At 32.4% G+C, this 22,496-nt stretch overlaps 1 protein-coding gene across 1 annotated transcript in view; it reads right to left on the reverse strand.

The window, feature by feature from the left end:
* LOC118200371 (suppressor of cytokine signaling 2-like) overlaps positions 1–21,225 on the reverse strand; it is a 242,149-nt gene extending 220,924 nt beyond the window's left edge. Inside the window, exon 1 of the mRNA XM_085818913.1 lies at positions 21,117–21,225. The gene's annotated coding sequence lies outside the window, so the exon portion shown is untranslated. The remainder of the gene's footprint in view (positions 1–21,116) is intronic.
* Between the last annotated feature and the right edge of the window lie 1,271 nt (positions 21,226–22,496).

Genomic DNA, 22,496 nt, shown 5'->3' on the forward strand with positions numbered 1-22,496 from the left:
TCATTTCATCTTCCTTTGCTTCCGTTGTCTAGTTTGTAACATATACAAACACTTACCAAGTGTGATATATTTTCCTTTATATATACAGTGACTGCCAAAAATGTTCATACACTTATAATTTTCATTGAAATAGGGCTCTATCCATTAATTAAAAGTAAACTTTCTGAATAAGATTTTAATAATAAGATCTATAATCTATTCATAACAAAATTACATGAAATATTTTTAAAATATAGCAAAATTTATTTTTTTAAGAAATTAATAATCAAAAAATGACAAACATTTTATCTCACAAAAGTCTTTGTACACTTCAAAAAAATCTTGACATAATAGTAAACATTTTCATTTTTCGTTAAATTAATATTAGTAGGATATCCTTTAGCATCCACAACAGCTTTTAAACGTCTGGGAATAGATTTTACTAGTTTTTTTTTTTTTTTTTTTTTTTTTTGTAATTTCTATATTAGTGTTCATTCATTATGGCTGTTTTGAGTTCGTTTTGATGTTGTGTTTTCGTACTTTAACCTCCAGCTCTTTCCAAATGTGTTCTACGGGGTTTAAATCTGGCGACTGAGGTGGTGTTTTCAAAACCTGTGGACAATTATAGAGACACTACAGGCGAACGTTGAGACCCGTATGCTTAGGATCGTATCATGATTTGTTATCATGATGAATACCCAAATTTTGGGCTGATAATTTGAAATTGTCTCTTAAAATATTTAAATAAATAGAATGATTAATTATGCCATTAATAAGTATCAAATTACCTAGTCCTGATGCTGTCATGCCCTTCCACACAAGAGCACCTCCACCGCCATGCTTAACTGTTCCAACTAAGTTCTTAGAATGAAGTTCCTCATTTTTTTTTTCTCCATACAGTTATTCGACCATCGGAACCAAAAATGTTAAATTTGCTTTCGTCAGCAAATAGGACATTATTCCAGTACGTTTGGGGTGTATTTATCATTGATTTTGCGAATGAAAGCCTAAGCTTTCTGTTTTTCACACTTAAGGGCAGAATGCCCATGTAACTCGGCTTCTCTGAGAACTCATCGAACAGTTTAAGGTGAAATTGAAGTAGAAAACTTTGCATTAAATTCTGCTGGAACTTTTACAGCACTCGAATATGGGATTTTCACAGATTTTCTAATAATAAATCTCTCATCACGTTTAGTTAACTTTCTCGGTCGACCTTTTTTTACCTTGTTTTCAATTCGATTTTCTTCTTTAAAGCGTTTTATCACATACTTCACTGTATAATGGGATAAATTAACTAATTTAGCGATATTTCCTATTGATTTACCACTACTATGGTGAAAAATTATCAATTTTCGAATGCTGTTTGTAATTTCTTTACGACTGCGACCCATATTTCAATAATAAATAGAATATTATGAAGTAAAAAATAAAAAATTAAAGAAAATATCTTTTAAATGCCCCCACAATGCAAAAATTAAAAAATGTGGCAAACGATAATTTTAATTTTGATTTTATCCAAAAATATTTCAGTGTATGAAGACTTTTGTGAGATAAAATGTGCATCATTTTTTTATTATTAATTTCTTAAAAATAAAGTTTCGCTATGTTTTAAAAATATTTCATGTAATTGTGTTACAAATATATTATAGATCTAATTGTTAAAATCTCATTCATAAAGTTTACTTTTAATTAATGGATAGAGCCCTATTTCAATGAAAATCATAAGTGCACGAACACTTTTGCGAGCCTATCACGAGTGGCATTATATTCAAAATATGTATTTAAGTTTTAAAGGAAAATTCAATCTGAGAAATATTTTATCATGTAAGAAATGTTAATCAGAAGTAACATAGTTAGGTTAATATATTTTGAAAGATCATTTTAAGTAATTATTACACTTATAAGTGTTATGTTTATTTTAAATTTTAACATATACTTGAGTAATTGATTATTACTATCCCTTTAATAACAGATTTACATAAATTAAAAATATATCTTTTCGTACTTAGACATAAGTAATTATTTCTGTAACTTTTTCTTCATTAAGAGACTGTTAATTTTCACACTTTAAAAAATTTTATAATTTAATAACTTGCCCTAATAAGACATTAAAAGCATATTTTATAATTCATAATGATAGTGTTCCATTTAAAAACTGTTATTAGAAATGTAGGTACTTTTTCTGTTATATGGGCACTGCAAAAAACAGATGTTAAAATATGTCATAACTTGTTGAAGAGAGCAACAATGTGATCAGCTAAGTCTTCTTGGTTTTATAAGTGAACTGAGCCAATATTCATGTGTTATCATTTGTTTATTACACTTTCTTATTCTCATTAAATAAATATAATTTACATGCCGTACAGCTTGAGTTGTGCGTTTTTCCAATACTAATTGTAGTCTTTGTGCATTGGACTGCAATATATAAAGCTTTTGTAATGAAATCTAGAAAATGTTCCTTTTGATGTCATTTCAAAATAGAAGATGTATTTTATTCCCCAGTCCTCTATGAAAGCATGCAGAACCTATTTATTGGGCCCTGTTTGACATTCTCATTCTGAGCATACGCCACAGAAATTAAAAAAATTATGCACGATGTTCCATCGATTTAATTTAATGTCTGCTGGACTTGTTTTTGGCTGTGCTAAGCAGCATTTCCAAAACAAAAAAATGTTGTTCAGACCATGAACATCCTTGAAAAAGAAACTGTCACTGCAATTTTTTATATCCTGTATAGCATGGCTTTATACTGACTGCTTTTAGAGATATAGTACATAGTCAAAAATCTTGAAAATTCATGACATTGGCAATTTCAGATTTGGGATTTTGCTGCATATTAGATCTTAAGTTTAAATGCAGTAAGATGTTAATTATAAAATTAAAAATATGAAATGGGGATTTATGAACTAACAAAGTATGTATGACCTAAAGGGAATCAAAATGTACAAAAAAGAAAAGCTCATTATTTATTTGTTTGCTTTATTAAGCATTTATTTCAATGGAACTTGTTTAATTTTTTGTGAAAACACTTTCTCTTTAATTCTATAGATAGAAATTCTTGTTCAATAGCAAAGTAGCCTGGGATTTACAAAAAAAAAAAAAAAAAAAAAAAAAAAAAGGAGGAAGCAGTGAAATTACTACAGAAAAAAGGGATTCCTCATAGCTGAAAATTTTATAAAAATAATCCTGAAATGATGTGTTTTACCAATTACTATACGCCAAAATAACATTTCAATCTTAGATCTTGCCCAGAAAAAAGTCTCAGATCTCGCACTTGATTTAAAGGATCGCATCTAAATTTTCTTGGAGCTGTAAAATTTATGTACCATTGGTACCATGGACTGACCTCAGTTGAGTTTTGTAATATGCAATACAGTTGTTCATTGGAACAATTATATGCAGAAATTTTTTTAACCATTTTATATCTAGGTATGTCTCATGCTTGTTTCTGAAGTCTGTTAATAAATGTTATTTTATCAAATCCTAGTTGATTTCTGATTTAAACTACAACAGTGAAAACTCCTAAATGTTGGAAATTATTTCTTACAAATTTTAATTTTTATGAAAATTGTTAAAAAATATATAGAAGCATTTATCATGCCAGCAAATTGGTGTTAATGGCAATCGTATGGACATTGAACAGGTTAAGAGAATTCTTAATCGACATAAGATTTACAATATAGAAGCATTTACTGCAAGAGAAAAATTATTTCTAATGTGTCAGCTAAGTAATTTGACAATTGTAGCGTTTAAATATTAATTACATTGACAAAACGACAATTTTATGTGCTACCTCTTTTGCAAGAAATATATCTCATTTTAAAAGAATAAAAATATTTTGAGTCTTGTTTTTGATATTTTTCCCCCTCTTATTATACAGCAAGGATTATATACGCCATAAGTTTGGCATATTGTTACTATTTTAGGTTATATGCTATTAATATGCACTACGCACTTACAAGAAATAACTATCTTGAAATTTAAAGTTTAAAAATTATGGCAATTATTTTAATTAATAGTGTCAAGCTGATAAAATTACAGAACAATTTTCAAATTTTAATTAAAATCAGATTTTTTAATACGTAATGAAAGCAATCTTTCATTGAACATTTTTATAAACCAAATGGTATATGTCAAAGGACTATTTACCATTAATTTAAATGGAAAAAGGTTCTCGGATTAGGAGGGGAACCTTTCAAATTATATTTAAACAAATTAAAATATAAAATGATGTAACAAATGCACAGTCTAATTAATAATATATATATATATATATTATTATTTCATAAGAATAAATTGAATTGAATTTAAAAAATTATTTAAATACATATTTAATTAAATATTCTTTGCGCCATTGCTGCAAGGAATGAAATTTAAATTTAAACAAATTTAAGTTCTTAACAAATACGTATAAAAGTAAAAAAGCAAATTTAAATTCTAAAAAAAGAAAAAAAGCCAAAATTTAAAATAATTTTTAAAAAATGTGCAAACATGTAAAAGATTTAATTTTCGAATTAATCTACAATATCATTTAAATTCAGAAGCATAAGCAAATCAAGTGCATAATCTATCCATGAAAATAAATCTACTAATTTAATAAATTAAAATTAAATTAAATAATTTTAAAAATGCATATGTGAATGACCGTAGAGTAGGCAAGAGACAGACTTATCAAGGGGAAGTTGCCTCCAAACCTAACTCTCCAATCATTCAATTCGTGTTTCGTCATTCATGCAGGCAAGGGTAAAAGTCAAAACCAAAAGTAATTCCAATAAAGTGGTACCCTTAGAAATTAACATTTAAGTATTAACATTTAAGAATTAAAGTTTCTTTTTATTGATATGCATATTCGTGTAGGGGAAGTTTCTGTAGACAAGGCTTTCTAAAATACATTGGTTTCTAGATTTATTTTATAAAAAATTAATTTTTAAAAAATTTAATTTTTTAAGAAAAAGTTTAATTTTTGACTTTACTTGCTTGTTACTCAAAAGACTTCATTAGTATTTTCCTTTTTGAACTTTAATTCTTAAATGTTAATACTTAAATGTTAATTTCTAAGGGTACCACTTTATTGGAATTACTTTTGGTTTTGACTTTTACCCTTGCCTGCATGAATGACGAAACACGAATTAAATGATTGGAGAGTTAGGTTTGGAGGCAACTTCCCCTTGATAAGTCTGTCTCCTGCCTACTCTACGGTCATTCACATATGCATTTTTAAAATTATTTAATTTAATTTTAATTTATTAAATTAGTAGATTTATTTTCATGGATAGATTATGCACTTGATTTGCTTATGCTTCTGAATTTAAATGATATTGTAGATTAGTTCGAGAATTAAATCTTTTACATGTTTGCACATTTTTTTAAAAATTATTTTAAATTTTGGCTTTTTTCTTTTTTTTAGAATTTAAATTTGCTTTTTTACTTTTATACGTATTTGTTAAGAATTTAAATTTGTTTAAATTTATATATATTATTAATTAGCATTTAAAAGGCCAACAAGTGCATTATAATTACAGGTGGTTGAGTAATGATTATGTTTGGTATCGTAAGTTGTCAAAGATCTGATAGTAAGATATGCAATTTTTTTATGCAGAAAGAACGAGGATCATTTAGTAGTATCTTAACCATTGCTTGAGTGTGTACTGTTCCTATGATTTCTATGCCTGTTTGCTCACAGCACTCGCAATTCAGGTTTATATTGTGTTATGGTTAGCATAAAATATTAAAATTAATATATTCAATAAACAAAAAATTTTTTTCATACATAATCAAAGCATTTTGAAAAGACTGTTTTAGATCAGTATACTTTCTTAAAATTAAGGCGTACATTTTTGCAGTCATTACATTAAATAATAATTTCACTTTTTCATTCTAGAAAAATGAAAATCCATGCTTTCTTTTACAACCCTTAGTACTTTCTGAGAGTAAATTTAAGACCTTTGTAAAAGGTCTTAAATTTACTCTCAGAAAAAGAGAAGTGGCATAAAGGATTTAGTTATTATAGTCATATAATTTGGGAATAATAAATTTTCAAATATTTATTAATCCTAAATATTTATTTTTAATATTTAGGGATTGAGTGGGCTTTCTACTAAAAATTAAGAACTTGCCATTGTTCAGATATAATTTCATTTTTTCTTTTAAATTATTGAGATTACATAAGAGATTTCTGAAGAATGAACAAAAAAAAAAAAAAAAAAAAAAAAAAAAATTGAGATATATTTTTGTTTTGATGCACTGTATTCATATGATAAATCTGTATTTATTTTGAAAAGTTTAGAATGAAAATTAAAGGGGTGCAGGTTGGTGGCATTTAAATTTCACTTCACTTTGTGGCATTTGTGTATATAGCAGAGCTTAAATTGCTTCGGTGTTTATCAGTTTTCGAGATAAATTATAATTTCAGCAAGAGCCCTGAATAAAAGGGCTCAGGCACTTTTTTTATGCAAGTGAACCACAGTTTTCACACAGAAATTTTGTTTTAATAGTAAACATGTCTTAAAAATCCGATTCTAACTTCTGAATGCAAGCCTGTCTTTCCATCGCACTCAAGCCTTGCACAGAGATTAAAATTTTGAGGAAAGAAAAGCCTCCAATTATATGTCAAAGGCTTATTCTCCAGGCTATGCAATGAATTTATGAGAGTGGGTAAATTTTGTATTCCTCAAAGAACTAAAAGTGACACCCTGGTCGTGGACGTTCCATGCTAGTGACTTCCTTCTGCAGAGCTGTAGACTTTCTGAATGATGTAACCAAACGGGGGGACCACTGCTGCCACTTGTACCAAGAAGTTTTCTCACATTGTATTCAGGAAAAGTAATCAGGGAAAATTTCTGCTTGACGGCTAGAATTACATCGACAGGGCATCGCGATCAGGTAGTCTTGAACTCTTCCATCTTTATCTTCAAAGCTACACTTTTCAGTTAAATTGCTACTCTACTCTTTCTAGAATTCTCACTATTCTCCTTAGTAGAGCTTTAATCATTTTATCTTTTTTCCTTGGTGTGCTGCAGAAAAAGAGTGATACTTGTCATCCCTTGGAATAGTACATTTTATGTATAATCAGGGTTTAAACTTAGATGGAGCTTAGCTGAGCTGCTTCTTAGCATCTAAGTGGAATTGTAATTCCGGACAATGCCTCACATAAGACGAGGTCCGATACTTTTTTCCTATTTAACTATTCAAAATGAATTTAATAATTTATTAAATTTCTCTTTATCTTTACATTTTTCTTAATTTAATTAATTAATTTAAGTTTATTATCTAATTATTAGCTATTTTAATTATTTATTTATTTTTTCTTTCCTTCGTCACTTCTAATTTTAGAAATTAAGCCCTGGTATATAGCATGGAACAATAAGTCCTCAAGAGTTAATGGGAACGGAAGCGGGGTAGGTAATCTTTGGATCTATCTCCTGGTCATTGTTTCAAAATGAGATAGAGCTGGGCAAATTCATATCGTCACCTATAATGTGTCCAAGGTTTAAACTAATGGCAGACATAACCAAGTGCACTCTTGGTCAATGATTTTGTAGACGTTTTTGATGTTACTATCAGAGGAGTCTGTGATTATATTTATAATTTTACTAAATCAAAAGTTACTATGTGTTATTAATTGCTTCAACATTCAATTAATTTATTATTAAATAATCAATTAGCTAAGTGATTTTTCCTTCTATCGTGTCTGAATAATTTTATCTTCTGAAGCTATCATTTCAATATACATATAGAAAATACAAATTTATTCATTATTCCATAATGTAATGGATGAATCAATATTCTCAAGCTTATTAATTCTAAGCAATTGCAATCTAATGTGCTTTCAGCTGTTGCAAAAAATGCCTTCAAAGCTTCTTAACTAGGGCAATTAAAATAATGCCGATATCTTAAGTAAAATTCATTGTACGAAACATGAGGTACTGAATATGACGAAAAGTAATAAACCATATTGCCCATTAGGTACAACAATTCTATGTCGTCACCTTTATCGTCACCATTTTGACGGTATTTACTAACAGTGAATTCTGTAGATGTATAGCGGAATAAAAGTATTATATTATTAATTGTTATTTTACCGGCACGAAAGTAGTTGATGAACACTTCTTTCACCGAATCAATTGGGCGCAAGCAATTCGACGCTTCAGCAACATCACATCGATGTGTATGCCGAAATGAAACTTTAATCAAAGTGCACGGATTCTTTTTTACATACTCATCACATCTTGTATACTTATTATTATTATTTTTTTAATTCTGACATGCAAAGCAGCTAAACATTCTTTATTTCTGGAACTAGCCTCTTTCTTATTTAGTCTTGCATGTTGAAACACATGGAAGACACTACTTCGTAGGAATATCCATCAAATAAAATTTTATAAAATTAAATTTGAAACATAAACAGACAGCGTTATTTTCTTTTGCGCATGTGCTTGGTGTCATAATTTCGCCAAGACCTGGTAAATCCCCAAATTTAGTCGCGGGTTGCGTTTCCTAGGGAGGAAGTAAAAATACGCGCCCCGGCTGCCTTGACTTGCGTTTCATAACTCCTGACTGTGTGCAGTTTTGTCCCTCTGGGTTGACAGGAGGGTTATCCCTCCTTGGATAACCTTTAGCGGTTGGCGCATCATAACTGTGTACGGGCTTCTCTAAGCCTGAGTCTGGGAGTCCCTTCTCCCTAGTGTAGTGTGCTGTCTTCCATGCTTGGATTGGAGGTTAGCCCTGGATTTAGATTGATAAAGTTCTATAAGTTAATCAGCACTCAGTTTATTTCCCCTTCCTATTAAAAAGGTTTGTTAGCTTGTCAGTTTTAGATGATAACAAATTAGTCACCTAACTCATATTCGCCCCACTATACTATGCATAACAAACAGTTTTTTTTGGGGGGGGTCATACGTAATAGGGTTTAATATAGTGTACTAGTTAGTTAAGTTATTGGTCAGTAGAACCTTAAATGATTCCCGATGGCTCTTTTCAAGCAGCTTTAATCATGTACCATTTTGGGCATTGGTTGAAGAAGTATCGTGCTTCCTGTTATGAACTTACCTGCTGCTGCAACGTCTATCAGCCATTTTACAGCTACCATTGTTATTAATACTTAAACTATGATTTCCGTGTTGGCTATCTTATTAACAGCAAAAGAATTCCAAAACGATGGTTTTTGTCACGGCAGTTGTAATAAATATTGTCATGGCTGTGCCCATTCATCTATGTAATTTCTTACAAGAATTAAATACCTAATTTTCAATGTGTTCAAAACATTTTTTAGATTTCCTTAAGTTTCTTCACTTGTTTCTTTAATAAGCCGGGTCAAAGCAAGCAAAGATTATCTGCTTAGGGTAAAGGGTGATTTAGTAGAAGACTTTCTAAAAAAACCTTGTTTATGTTCACATCGAAATATGAGAAGAATTGGGAAAAGTCTATGCATCTTTCCCACCCAAGGATTCATATCCAAGTCGAATAACTAATACTCCCCGCTCTAATTTATTCATCCACTGTGGGCCAAACTTCTAAATATGATTCTCCTGTAGAATTTATGCGTTCTTGTTCTTGCCATGACAAGTTCAACACTATTGAATGAAAATAACTCTTTCTATCCATCAGCCACGGTTTCGGACTATTTTGTCCGAAATTATTATTCGGACTATTTTAGTCATCTCAAGAGAGGTGATTTTCAGTACCTTTGTTTATTTCTGCTGTCATTTATACTGGTCACTTTTAAAAATAGTTGCCACAAAGGGGTTCACTGTAACCTGTTAATGACATTGAATTTAATATACTCGCATAATTTACATTTCCGTTATGGGTGCATATATGTCCATGAAGTCCTATAGTTCTACATAATCGGTATGGAGTATATTTTAAAGTTATGAAATAAAATAAAATTATTTCATACGGCTAAGGCATCAGGCGTAAATGTCCGTTTATTGTTGTGCAACTGATACTTAATACTACGTAATCAGATGAAACATGAATTATGTAAGATCAGAACCCGATTAAGATAGTAGAGTTAGGTATAGCTTTCATAATTTTCTTTCAGAGAGGCTCCTTCGCTTTTGGTGTGTATGTTTGTGATTTGTAAACATAATTATGAGAAATTATAGCATGTTTTTTTAAAGAGTTATTGTGTTTCCCCGTGCGTGCTCTTGTAATCTAAGGAGTTAGCATGCCTAGTTGGCAACAGGAAGTTCAGAAGCTAGAATTCCACTGAATACATATTTCATTTTCCACATTTCTCGCTTCTGAAAGCCTAACAGTAGCGCCCAAACTAAAATTTGCAAGCGATAATTCGTCATTACTTAAATTTCTTCGAGTAGGTAATCCCGGTGACGATACAGCATTTCTCATGTTTCCCTTTTTCCTAAAAACCTGCTAATTCTGCACATATTTAGGGGGTCTCTAAAATCTCAGGCTAAGGCTTTTTTACCTAGACTATGTGAATCATATGCCTAGGCTTATTGAGCTTAGATGGCCATCAGGCCTTAAAAGAGGTCTTTGAGTGGAGCACATTAGAATTGTTGGAAAGAATGTTAAAGGGAATTAATGATACACGAACTTGAACGTTCCACGAGAAATGTGGAAAATGAAATATGTATTGTGTGCCATGCTGTGTATACTGAACCCGCTGAAGCCAGTTGAGTTCATTATATTATATTCAATTAGAAATGTTAATGATGCCTCCCAAAGATTTTCCGGCACTAAAAAAACAATCCTTTCAGCTCTTTTAATTAAGTAGATTGCATGGAACAAATATAACATATCTCTCCGGAATTCTATAATAACTAAATTGTAGGGTTGGCGAAAAAGTAATTGCGGTTTTTTTTAGTGTGTAATAAAACTCAATTTTTTATATTCAAGAAATGAACTTTAATCAGTCAAATACATTCCATTCTGTTCGACGAGCTTTTACCATCAACCAAGGTAAGTTCATGATTCCGCGCTCATAAAGCAACATAAAACTTCTGGTCTTTATCAGTAACGAGCTCAGCCAAGGGCGATTTAAGGTCATCATTATTATTGAAATAGTTACCATTTAAGAAACTTTGAAAATTTCGAAATAAATGATAATCCGATGGTGCATGTTCGGGGCAATTTGCGAGGGCGATATTGTAAGGATCTTAAGTTTTACTAACGTTTATTTTATTTCAAAACTATACTATCACTTCTTATTTTCCACTTCCGGCCAGAATTAAATGTGTTAACTTGTTTATGCAAATTGTACTTGCTAACGCCCAAGTATTTAAGTTGTGGCTTTTTGCCAAGAGTTAGAGAACGAGAGGGAAAGTGAGCCGCCTTACCACTGCATTCTGTACGAGTTTTCAATCAGCTGCTGCTTGCCTTTAAGGCCAGAGGTTTAATCCTCTTGATATTTAAAACGTATTGTAGTTTCGGCAGTTTGCGTACCACACACGTAACCTTTTAAAAAGGCCAGTCTTAGTTTTAGGCATTTGGAAACTAATTCAAAGTTAGCTCTTATTTAAGACCACAAGTGGTTGGTCTTTGTATCCCAAAATGCGGGAACACCTGTAATCTTATAGAGAATAAAGTTATGGAGTCATTAGGTTAATTGGAAGCAGAAAAGATGAAAAATATGCAAAGGCCTTAGCCGGGAATCGAACCACGGACCTCTGGAATACCGGCCCAGTGTGCAGAACCACTACACCACGAAGGCTCGCTAGGAAAGTGGGAGAAATTCCTTATAAAGTAAACTCTTCCTGCTTGTGTCCTACATTCCACACATACTTGAACATAGCTTTAGTAAGCTCCCTGTTCCTATTCAGGACGCATCATGTTCCCTAAACAAGTCAAAAGATATACTAGTCCTGACAATATCACTTCCCACACGAGCTCCAGTAATTTTGTATGTATTGCTAAAAATATGTGAGGCCTCGCACTGTTGTAGTGGTAGAGCACGATTCCTTTGCGATTTGTCAGTTCTGGCCTCTCCTTGATTTCTTACTCCAGTTTCATAAGTTGTTTGCAGGAAACACCTGAGGTCGTCGTTTGGTTGCTTGAAAGCAGCTCAAAATACGCAATACTTTTGTAACCCCACCAGATTGACAGCATGATCTTTTTCTGATACAGTTTAGTAGATTTCGATATAATTTTTGCTGATTCATGGACCATGATCTTCCCGATTAATGTTATTGTAGACGATTCATTTTTCATCACCAGTGATAAATCGTTTCAAAAAAGGATCGATTGCATTACGTTTGAAATGCGTACCGCAAATATTGATTCCTTGTGTTAAGAGATTTTCTTTCAGTTCATGTGGAACAGAAATTCGAGCTTCTTAATGAGTCTAAGCTGTCTTATATAATTGTGAATTCACGTGCGTCATACATTTAACCTTTTTGCAATCCCTCGCGCAGTTATATGACGATTCGATTCAATTATAGTTTTAATTTTATCATGATCAAGTTCAGAAATTCAGCCAGAGCGTTGGACAACTTCAAGAGAAAAATCTTCAAGACGAAATTTTTTAAACCAATTATTCTGATGCTTGCATTCTGTTCAGCAAAAAATACCATAAATGTCACATATCTCTTTGTGAGCCTCAGCCGCTTTCTTGCCTTTATGAAAATAAAAAAGTAAAATATGCCAAAAATATTATTTTTGAACGCTGTATTAAAATTAACTGTAAACTAACATCTGTAAAGAAAAATACACGGAATTACAATGAAGCAATTTAAAAGTGTCAGCTGCCAAATCTCAAAAGAGAAAAAAATATGCATAGAAGATTGACAGAAGAATAACAAAATGAACATAATGTTGTCTATATCTGCAAACGGAAATTACTTTCTTCCCAATCCTATAACAATATGATTGTTATTTAATCCTAAGTCTTTTGCAGATGATTAACCAGTGGCACTAACACGAATATTTATAGAAATATTTTTAAAACTAAAGACGAAAACTCCATTCCATAAAAATTTTTAAAAAGGCTTTTATTTTAATTTTAAACCGTTTTACAGGTTAAAAGCTTTTACGTCCCACATGAAGGAACAGGAGGCATAAAGAAAAGCAAGTCTTGCCACATCCTTCTTCGAACCTTTTCAGAAAAAATATTTACTTCTGTTTTCAGCATTTATATTGCTGTTCCATCTCAAGGAAAGTCAACAAAACAGTAATACATCCTATCATCGAGCCAGATTGTGAGATTTTCGGTGAAACTAGAACCCTTTCAAAAGACCATCTATCATGTTCGACACAGTTCCGCGCATGTGCAGATGTAACTTAAAAAAAAGATGTTGGGGGATTAGGAAATGAAAGAAGTCGTATAGAAATTCGTCCATTGAAAAAAAAAAAGTTTCATTGCTTGCCAGTCGGCGGTTTTTCGGCGGATTTCTCTTTCAAAGCGAATCACGAACGCGGAACAACCTCGCGGTGCATGACGGGACAGTCGGATTCGACTGCAAGGGGAAAGGAGCTTTCTGTTCTTTTTTGCGAAGTTTTTTCCCACCTTCGTCCAGAAGGCTACAGTAATTATTGGCGGTCAGTGAACTTTGAGAGGTTAGCACGGACCAGGTATACGTAGCCATTAGTTGCACACCACAAGAGGGATTAATTGTGGAGGTCACAAAGAGACTTATCCAATCGCTTCTTTCTATCCATTTTCGAATGAGAACGTTCAATGACCTTCCATTTCGTCCTTTTAATGATTGAAATTTCGGACGCAAAATTTAAGTTGTACTTAACAGGATGTTTATGTAGAAGATACATACACATCAATAAAAAAAAAAAAAAAAAAAAAAAAAGCAAAATGTCTTTAATTATAAATAAATGATAATTATAGTTGAATCATTATAATAAATTGGGTTAGTGGAAGCCAGTTTAAGAAGTATATTAACTTAGGTGACGTAATAAATTTTATTTAGCTAATATTTAAAAATACATTATGGTGTAATAAACACAGGTTGTGCGAATGAGTAATTAAATATTTTTTAAATTAATCTTGCGAAAACTTTTGTAGATAGAACAACCCTAGTCAAACACAATATTACAGCACATAAGCATTTCAACTCACAGGAAATTCAAAATGCTATTTCGAAAATATATAAATTAAAATATTTATGTCCCCGCATTTTAGGCTTAAAAGCTAATGAAAATACTCTGAAGCAACAAGTTCAATAAAATCAGTTTTCAGCAATACGCTATTTATGTCTGTGAATTGAATTAATGCAGTACCTCTGCAATGTTATCGGAACCAAATAAGAAAACATACACATATGAGGAAGTCCACATTTAATAAAAGTAACAATACATTTTGTAAGCCGTCTAGAAGAGGATTACACGGACACCATGCGGCTTATTTACTTATTGTTCAAAACCATTTACCAGATAATGTGACACGATATTCTTTGAATAAGTTGAACTCGGATTAAATGAAAGATTTCAACCATTTCAGATATGGTGTGTAAGAATTTTGTCAGTTTATAAGGTAACACTTTCAACCCCCCCGCCATTTTTATGAAAATAATGTCAAGTTAAAAAATTACAAGTTCTCACTTATTTTTGTCGTACGATATTTATTATGTATCAATTAAGAATCATAAATTTTAAAAATAAAAACATCAGTTCCTATTATTATAAACATGAAGGCTTGTTTTACACTGAACTTAACAAGTGCCATCCTTTTAAACATTTCAAAAGAAATTTAGATGTCTTCTTCCCCTCATCTTTTATAACTGTTCCTCTCTCTCTGTAGTCCAAAGGGGCTTTGTCCTTGAGGGACTATTGTTTTCGTTTTGGCATTTTGCGTTGAAATGCTGCGATGAAGGCTGTATCACTTTTCAAACTGTTTCCACCAAGTATTATCGCCCTGTATTATATTTGAAGAGAGTAAATAATGATGAATCTGCAGAAATGTATGTATGTTTTTCGCATTGCGATAAAACAACGGTACCTAGAGCCATCCAATTTTGAATGGGCCCACCAGCGGCCGAGTGGTAAAGTCGCTGAGCACCGGTAGTTCGGTCCGAGGTTCGAATACCGCGAATGGGCTGACTGCATGGGCGTTTTCGTGGATTTCCCCATGTGTAACTTGTATACGAGTCAGTTTTCCTTAGAAAGTCCTCGACGAAGGCATCCCTCCCCTTAGGCAGATAGCCCTAGTGTGCTTTGCCATAATTAAATAAACCAAAACCAAACCAATTTTGAATGACGTAATCCTATTGCAAATACGGGCATCTGGAAGCCCAAATTTGAAATTTGTTTTATTATCGATTTCATATTTTGTAAAACTTTAACAAATTTCTGACTAACAAACACAAGGATTTCAAAGCGAGGCAGTGGCTGTATATCTGTATACCTGAGAGTGTATATCTGAAATTCGAAAGGATGTGCTCAATTTAAAATTATTTTGTGATATTGCTCTTGAACTGAATTTTATGGTTTAAGTGAGAAGAACATGATATTTAACAAAGAAAGGTAAGACACAAAATGTTAAGAAAATGCCTCTTTGGACGTAATTTAAAATCTGAAAGGTCGTAACATTCCTCAGTCTCTCGATTAAAAATAAGTCAGAAGTACAATTTTCGTGCTCAATCACTTCGAGAGAACTCGCCTTTTGTTTCAGGTACCCCATTGACGCATAGGCACTATACGCTTAAAAACATCCATGTCTTCTTCGGGACTCAAACTGGGGCCCATCGTTACGGCAGTCAGTGTCACTAACCACTATACAGGCTAAGCGGCAAAACTTTTAGAAGAAAATTAGTGTATAATGCTTTCGAATAGTTTCGAGAATAATGCGGAGCTTCGATTAAATAGAAATGAAAAGTGGAATTTAACTGTAACTATTTAGATTGCAGTTATTATTTGAAGAGATATACTTAAAACACTTCTCATATTCTACGTATGGACAATTATCTATCACCTCTCAAATGCAACTAATATTCTGGATGGCTAGTCGGATGACATTCCTGCGGTACGGTGCAATCCTAGCGATACGCCGAGGTAAAATACGGTACAATACTCTGGTAATGAAAATGTAGTAAAGAATTTTTAAAATGGAAGAATTAAATTGAAATTCTTCTGAAGAAGCAGCTTCTGGTGATTTGTAAAAAACATTTAGTCTCATTAGACTATATATTTGTGAGATCTTTTGTAGTTTTCTGAACAAAAATAGGATTTCTCCAGGGATATCTGCTGAAAGGAAGCCATACCTTCGTGGAAGATTTTCTAAAGAAAAGTAATCTAAAGCAACGTAGAGTATCGTGAAAATGGTAAGATAAGGCTGTGATGCTTTTGACGTCAAAATCATGCGATAAAAATTTTTCAGTAGATAGGAAAACAGAACTGGAATTAAAAGTATTAAAGGCTGAAAAAAAATCTAATTTACCGACTGAAGATAGTTTGAATAATTTTAGGAGAACTAGGTTTGAGAAATATATTCGAGTGAGTGAGTGAATGAGTGAGTGATTATGGCGCAAAAACCAGAGATGATTATAACGCGCCAAACACAAGATGGGATGATTACAATTGATGATGAAAGAAATATATTCAAATGCCGGTAAGTAGATTTCGGCAATCATTAGCAATGAAATTTTCTAAAATTTTTCTTTTCCTAACATACTGCCTACCAGTGGCCGAGTAATTAAGAATAAGGTCTTTAAGATTTTTTTTTTTTTAATTTTTCACTTGCTTTAACCATTTTGCTATACACGGATAGGGTGGGATGTCTCGTGGAGGACATTTAACGGTAACTGGCTCGTATCTACGTTATTCATGCGGAAAACCACGAAAACTCCCATGCAGCCAGCTTGTTCGCCGGGATTCGGACTTGGACCGAACAGCTAGTGTTCAGCGGCTTTTCTCGCTCGGCCGCTGGTGGGCCGTTTTTGAGCAATGAACAAATTTTTCTAATGCAAGAGTCAGTAATCTAAAAATTGAATGTAAAGAGAAACTAACTTTGTCAGTGAATATGCAGTGAACTTCTCTAAAACGACCACCCAAGGGTTCAGATGCTTTTGATCTTTTGTGGGGATGATCACCTTGAAGTATCAGTGGTTGCTTATGATTTCCTTTTTATTGTATTATGTTTACATGACCCCCTTTTTAAAATTTACCTATAATCATATTTCCTCTCTATATTTAGTGTATTATCTAGAAGTTCCTCGTCTTAAAAGGCGATTTATTTGCCCGCACTCCCTTCTGTCTACTAATGCTAAGTTGCCCATTTGCAAGGGTGACCGGAAAAATGCTCACAGAATAATGCTCACAGGTATAGAAGCTCACAGGAAAAAAGCCCACAAGGAAATAAGCCCACAAGGAAATATGCCCACATAGAAAAAAGCTCACAAGGGAAAATGCTCACTTAGAAATATGCTAACATGGAAAAAAGCTCACCTGAAATAGGTTCACATGGACAAATGCTCACATTAACCTTTTCAGGGGCGATAAATAAAAGCATGAAAACTGTAGTAAAATTTTGCATGTACTGCAATATTTTATACCACTGCCCCTGTACGACATTTTTTTTTCTCTGTAACTGCTAATAATTAATTTTTGTTTTTTTACTCTATTTTTGCATACTTTTGATGTGTATCTATAGAAATTGATGTTTGAAGGTAGTTATTCAAGTTCTGAGCCCCAAAAAGTTGTTAAATTTCTGCAGAAATTTAAAATTTTAGAAATAAAATTAACATTTTTAGGCACTTTGATGATGCCTCTCAGTTGAACATTATGAAGCAGCCTTCGAAAAATCTCCTAAAACCACAAATTGTTGCGAAGGCTCTCATAACGCACTAAATTCATTATTTAATTGTAGCCATCCCAGTATGTGGTTTTTATTTGACGGACTGAAAAAAGAACCTCTCAACGTTTGTTATTAGCAAATCTAAATACAGGATATACTGAAGTAAAAAAAAGAAAACCTGAAAAACTTACATTTGGTAATCGTGAATCATGTAAGAAACTGTGATGAAATCGATGATAAAATTAAATATTTTAAGTAATTTAAATAAAATAATCATTCTAAATTCTCATTCATTATTTATTATTCTTCTAAATGTTTATATTAAAAAATGTGTAACTTATATTTTTTTATTTTTTTAACAATTAAAATTATAATAAATTTTTACTGATAATTCTGTTTCATGTTTAGTTCCTTTTTCCTCTCCCTTTTATTCAAAACGGCCCATTTCTTAATCTTATGTAGCAACTGAATCTACACATAGGTTATAATGTTTTTGAAATATATACCATGGATGTTTTGATAATTTAAATCATTTTTCTTTAGAAAATTCAAGTAGGTGAACGATGTTCAAGTCGATTAATTATTCATTCATCAATGTAGGGATATTTCTCATGTGAGCTTTTTTCTATGTGGGCATATTTCTGAATGGGCTTTTTTCCTGTGAGCATTTATACCTGTGAGCATTTTTCTGTGAGCATTATTCCTGTGGGCTTTTTTCCTAGAACCATTTGCAAGATCGTTATGAATCCCAATGTTAATCATTTAGTACTTTCCCGCTTGTCATTTACAACACGCAAGATTTAGATACTACAGAATACTATCCTGTGAATAATATTTAACAGTCCTTCCTTCAAATGGACAAGATATTAAATTTCTGCAATCATAAATGATTTAAGAACGTAATTTTGATGTAAACGATAAAAAGGCCAGTCTTAGAGGCATTTTGCTCTGCCTGTCTTCAAATTAATTAAAACTATTAACTATCACTTAGAATGCCCCACAATGCTCCTCTTATGTAAACAAAATCATTTTAAATAATGCACGAAAAAATAACCTGCTGTCCGAAAACTTCACATTAGAATCTACTCTTCAAAGAAAAGTTAACAATTAAGAATTTCAAATAAATTCTAAAAAAGGAAAACATAAAAAATATCGAATGAAAGTTTCCCGCCACCGCAAATACCATCTGCGCAAACGGTTCGCGTTGACGTGCTTAATGATAGTTTGTCAAACGATTTTTGGCATTTGAAAGAAAGGGACTTGCTTTAGAATACTGTGTTGCGAAATTTGTAAAAGCTATCGTTATCAGTAAGTACAAGGTGTCTGAAATGGAACTATCACGCTACCAGATTAGAGCCATCATTTACTTCCAATTCTGTTGCGAAAAGTCAGCTGCAGAATGTCACCAAATCATGTGTATAGCTTTAGGTACTAAATGCTGTATCATATGACACTCTGAAGGTTTGGTACCGAAAGTTCAAAAACAAAGACTGCGACATTCAAGAAGCAGAGCGCTCTTGTCGGCATACTGATGTTGATGAGACCTACCTGCGAGAACTTGTAAAAGAAGATCAGTATGCAGCCACTCGAGAGCTTGCTCAGGAGTTAGATGTTAGTGCCATGTCCATTAGTCGCGCTATGCATCGCATAAACTTGACGTACAATTTCAATCGTTGGGGTCCGCACGAGCTAACTCATGCAGATAAGGGTAGATGTGTTTCAGCCTACACTAATCTGCTGGAATATCAACACAAGGACGAAATTCTGGACCAGATCATCACTTGCGATGAAAAGTGGATTTACTTCAACAACACATGCCGAAAAGGGGTTGGTCTGCCCCCATTGAACCACTCGGCAGAGTCGCAAAGTGCAATTTGACTAACAAAAAGACCATGCTTTGGATCTGGTAGGATTGCTGTTTTATTATTCACAAAGAGTATCTGGAAAAAAGTAAAATCCTTACAGTAAGGTATACAGCGAGAGCGAGATGATAGTTCGCGTTGACGTTGCTATCAAAGAAAAACGTCGAATTGAGTTCTAGCGCAAAAAGGTAATGCTCCATCAAGATAATGCAAGATCACAGGTGTTTGCATTCACTGGCTGAATTCGAATGGGATCTTTTGGCACACCCATCACATAGCCCCGACATTGTTTCTTCGGACTTCTATTTTTTTCCCACTTGCAGCTATGTATGACACTATCTTCCACACTGAACAGGAGACGTCCGGAATGAGGTTAATGTGTTTTTGGACTAGCGGTTACCAAGTTTCTGACCCGAAGGCTTTAAATACTAACAAAACGTTGGCAGAAAATCATAGATTTGGGTGGTGATTACTAAAAGCACTAAAATTACTGCTTTCATGTTTTTTTCATAACTTTATTAAGAACGTTTTTAAAGGATAACTTTCGTCACAAATAGATATTTACAAAAAGTCACATGCTTCCGAACAGACTGCATAAGATCCGACGTTAAACACATCATTCACTAACTACAACATAGTTACAAATGTTCCTAAAAATTATAAGTGGGATATATTACAAATTACATATGTTTAATTTATGCGAATTAGATAAATTATTTAAAAAACGATTGCTGCAATTACTGATTTAAAATTATTATTTTGTTAATCAAAAAAAGTTGTTTTCTGACTCGGGAACGAATTCCATCAGAATCTCGTCAGCATTTCTAATAGTTTCGGAAATTTTACATAGCTAAGTCCCCTGGTTCTTCATTCTTTCTGAATGAATGACCTATACTAAAGCACAGCAAGGAACTCAGATCTTTCACTCAACGAAAAAATCTTTCGTTCTAACTAATTCTGAAAGAACGTATTTCTAGGAAAAGCTGCTTGATATGTCACGCCTTCGTAGTGTGATGCAGTTTTAACATATTGATTAAACTTGCAAGATTAAAAGATCATATGTTTTGCCAATCATAAAATCTTTATGATTGCATAAGAGTGACGGAACTTTTATGAAAGCTGCTGGTTTCAAATTAAAAACTGATCTTCGTAAAGGTAACGGCATTGCTTTGAAGGGACACCGCTGTGATGGTTTATACCTTAATACGTACAACTTGGTGAAATTTAGAAAATATTTTTCCTTTCCTTGCAACATGCCTTCGTGGTGTAACGATAACACACACGAAACCTATTCGGAAGGTTTAGGGTTGAAGTCCCGACGAGGGTATTGCATATTTTTCACCTCTCCTGATTAAAAAAAAGCCTAATGACTGTACAAATTTCATTAAGATAATGGTACCGTTATAAAGAGACACTGTTATGAAAACGCGCATTACAGAGAATTGTAGCGTTCTATGCCTGTTATAACCTTTTCTCGATTTAAAAGGAATTGCTTAAGACGCATATATATAAACTAATATAATCTAAACTTAAAATATTATGTTCGAAAAATGTTCACACTTTTAAAAACTTACTTTGGTGCTTCACAAGAAGTACCACCAGATGCATCTCAGGTGTTCGCTCAGTAATACTGAGTGTCACTTAATAGGTTTAAATATTATGACTGCTATTGTTTTATTTCGAAAGAACTGCTTATCTCGTGAAAAGGCAACATAGGAAAAGAAATACCTTTCTTACAACATTTGAAATCATTACTCATATCCAATAGGAATATCTCGTATGATTAAGCTTTTATCTCCCCACTTCAGTTTGGATTGCAAAGAAATCGATTAGAATAGTAAATGAAAATGAAATTATTTCAAGCCCGTCATTTCCTCAGAGAGTTTCATTGGTGAATTCTCTGATATCATATGTGTGTTTCGATAAACATTAATGTAGATTTGCTGAATAAATAATTTCCGTTCCTCTGAAAATTATGAGTGCCTCAGAAAATTTTAAGCGCCCACTAGCAAAATAATTTTGCCAGGAAGAAGAGATATTCTCAACTATACTCCTCTTCTATACCTCCTCTTCATAGCATAAACGTTAGAAAATGATAATACAACTTTTCTATTTTGCATTGTTGACCGCTAATAATGTTATCTTAATTTAATTTGAATTTTTATAACTTTATTTCTCAAATTTCTGTTATCAGTCCAATATTTTAACTTGAGAAGTTCATAATAAAATTAAGAGCACATAATTTTTTCTCTACTTGTTTAGTTTTAATTCTAAATTAAACAATATTTAAAAACAAAATCTTACGCTTTTTAAGTTAATTTACATAATTTTCCAATTTAATAATTTTATATACATGAATAAATACAAACTAAAAAGTAGTGCAAAAACTAATATTGAGCGTTGAAAGCAAATACAACCAATGGCAATAAAAGAAAACACTTTAAAATAAATTAAAATAGTACGTTTAAATTCGATCCTATATTCAGTTTGACCACACTGGAAAAAAAAAAAAAAAAAGGAAACCAGAACCGCAGTGACAAACTGCATGATTGGCACAAAAAATGTCAAAACTATATAAGAGGGGAAAATAATGTATTTTGTTCTTTCGTTGCACCAAAACCTTGCTGATGATGCTTACTTTTAGTATTATTACGGCCTGTAGTATTGGGATTCATAAAGACAAAGATTATTTTGATTAATTTTCTGAGAATAAGTATTTTAGCTTTAATTTATGTCTTTGGTGGTTCAGAAATAGGCTGAAGTACTTACTTCTGTCATTGCACTAACCCCATGCTGACCATGCAGCAAAAGCTGTAAATTTCGTTTTTCTTTTTCATTTTTCCCTTTTGGCATTTTTTGCGCTTATGGTGCAGTTTGACACTGTGCTTCTTTTTTTTTTTTTTTTTTTTCATACGGTGTCTTTCGTATGATTGAATATGGGAGGAGTTTTAAAG

The sequence above is a fragment of the Stegodyphus dumicola genome, chromosome 6, assembly GCF_044657685.1.
Source record: "Stegodyphus dumicola isolate Sdum_Otavi_A_Nest chromosome 6, ASM4465768v1".
NCBI classification, from domain to species: Eukaryota; Metazoa; Arthropoda; class Arachnida; order Araneae; family Eresidae; genus Stegodyphus; species Stegodyphus dumicola.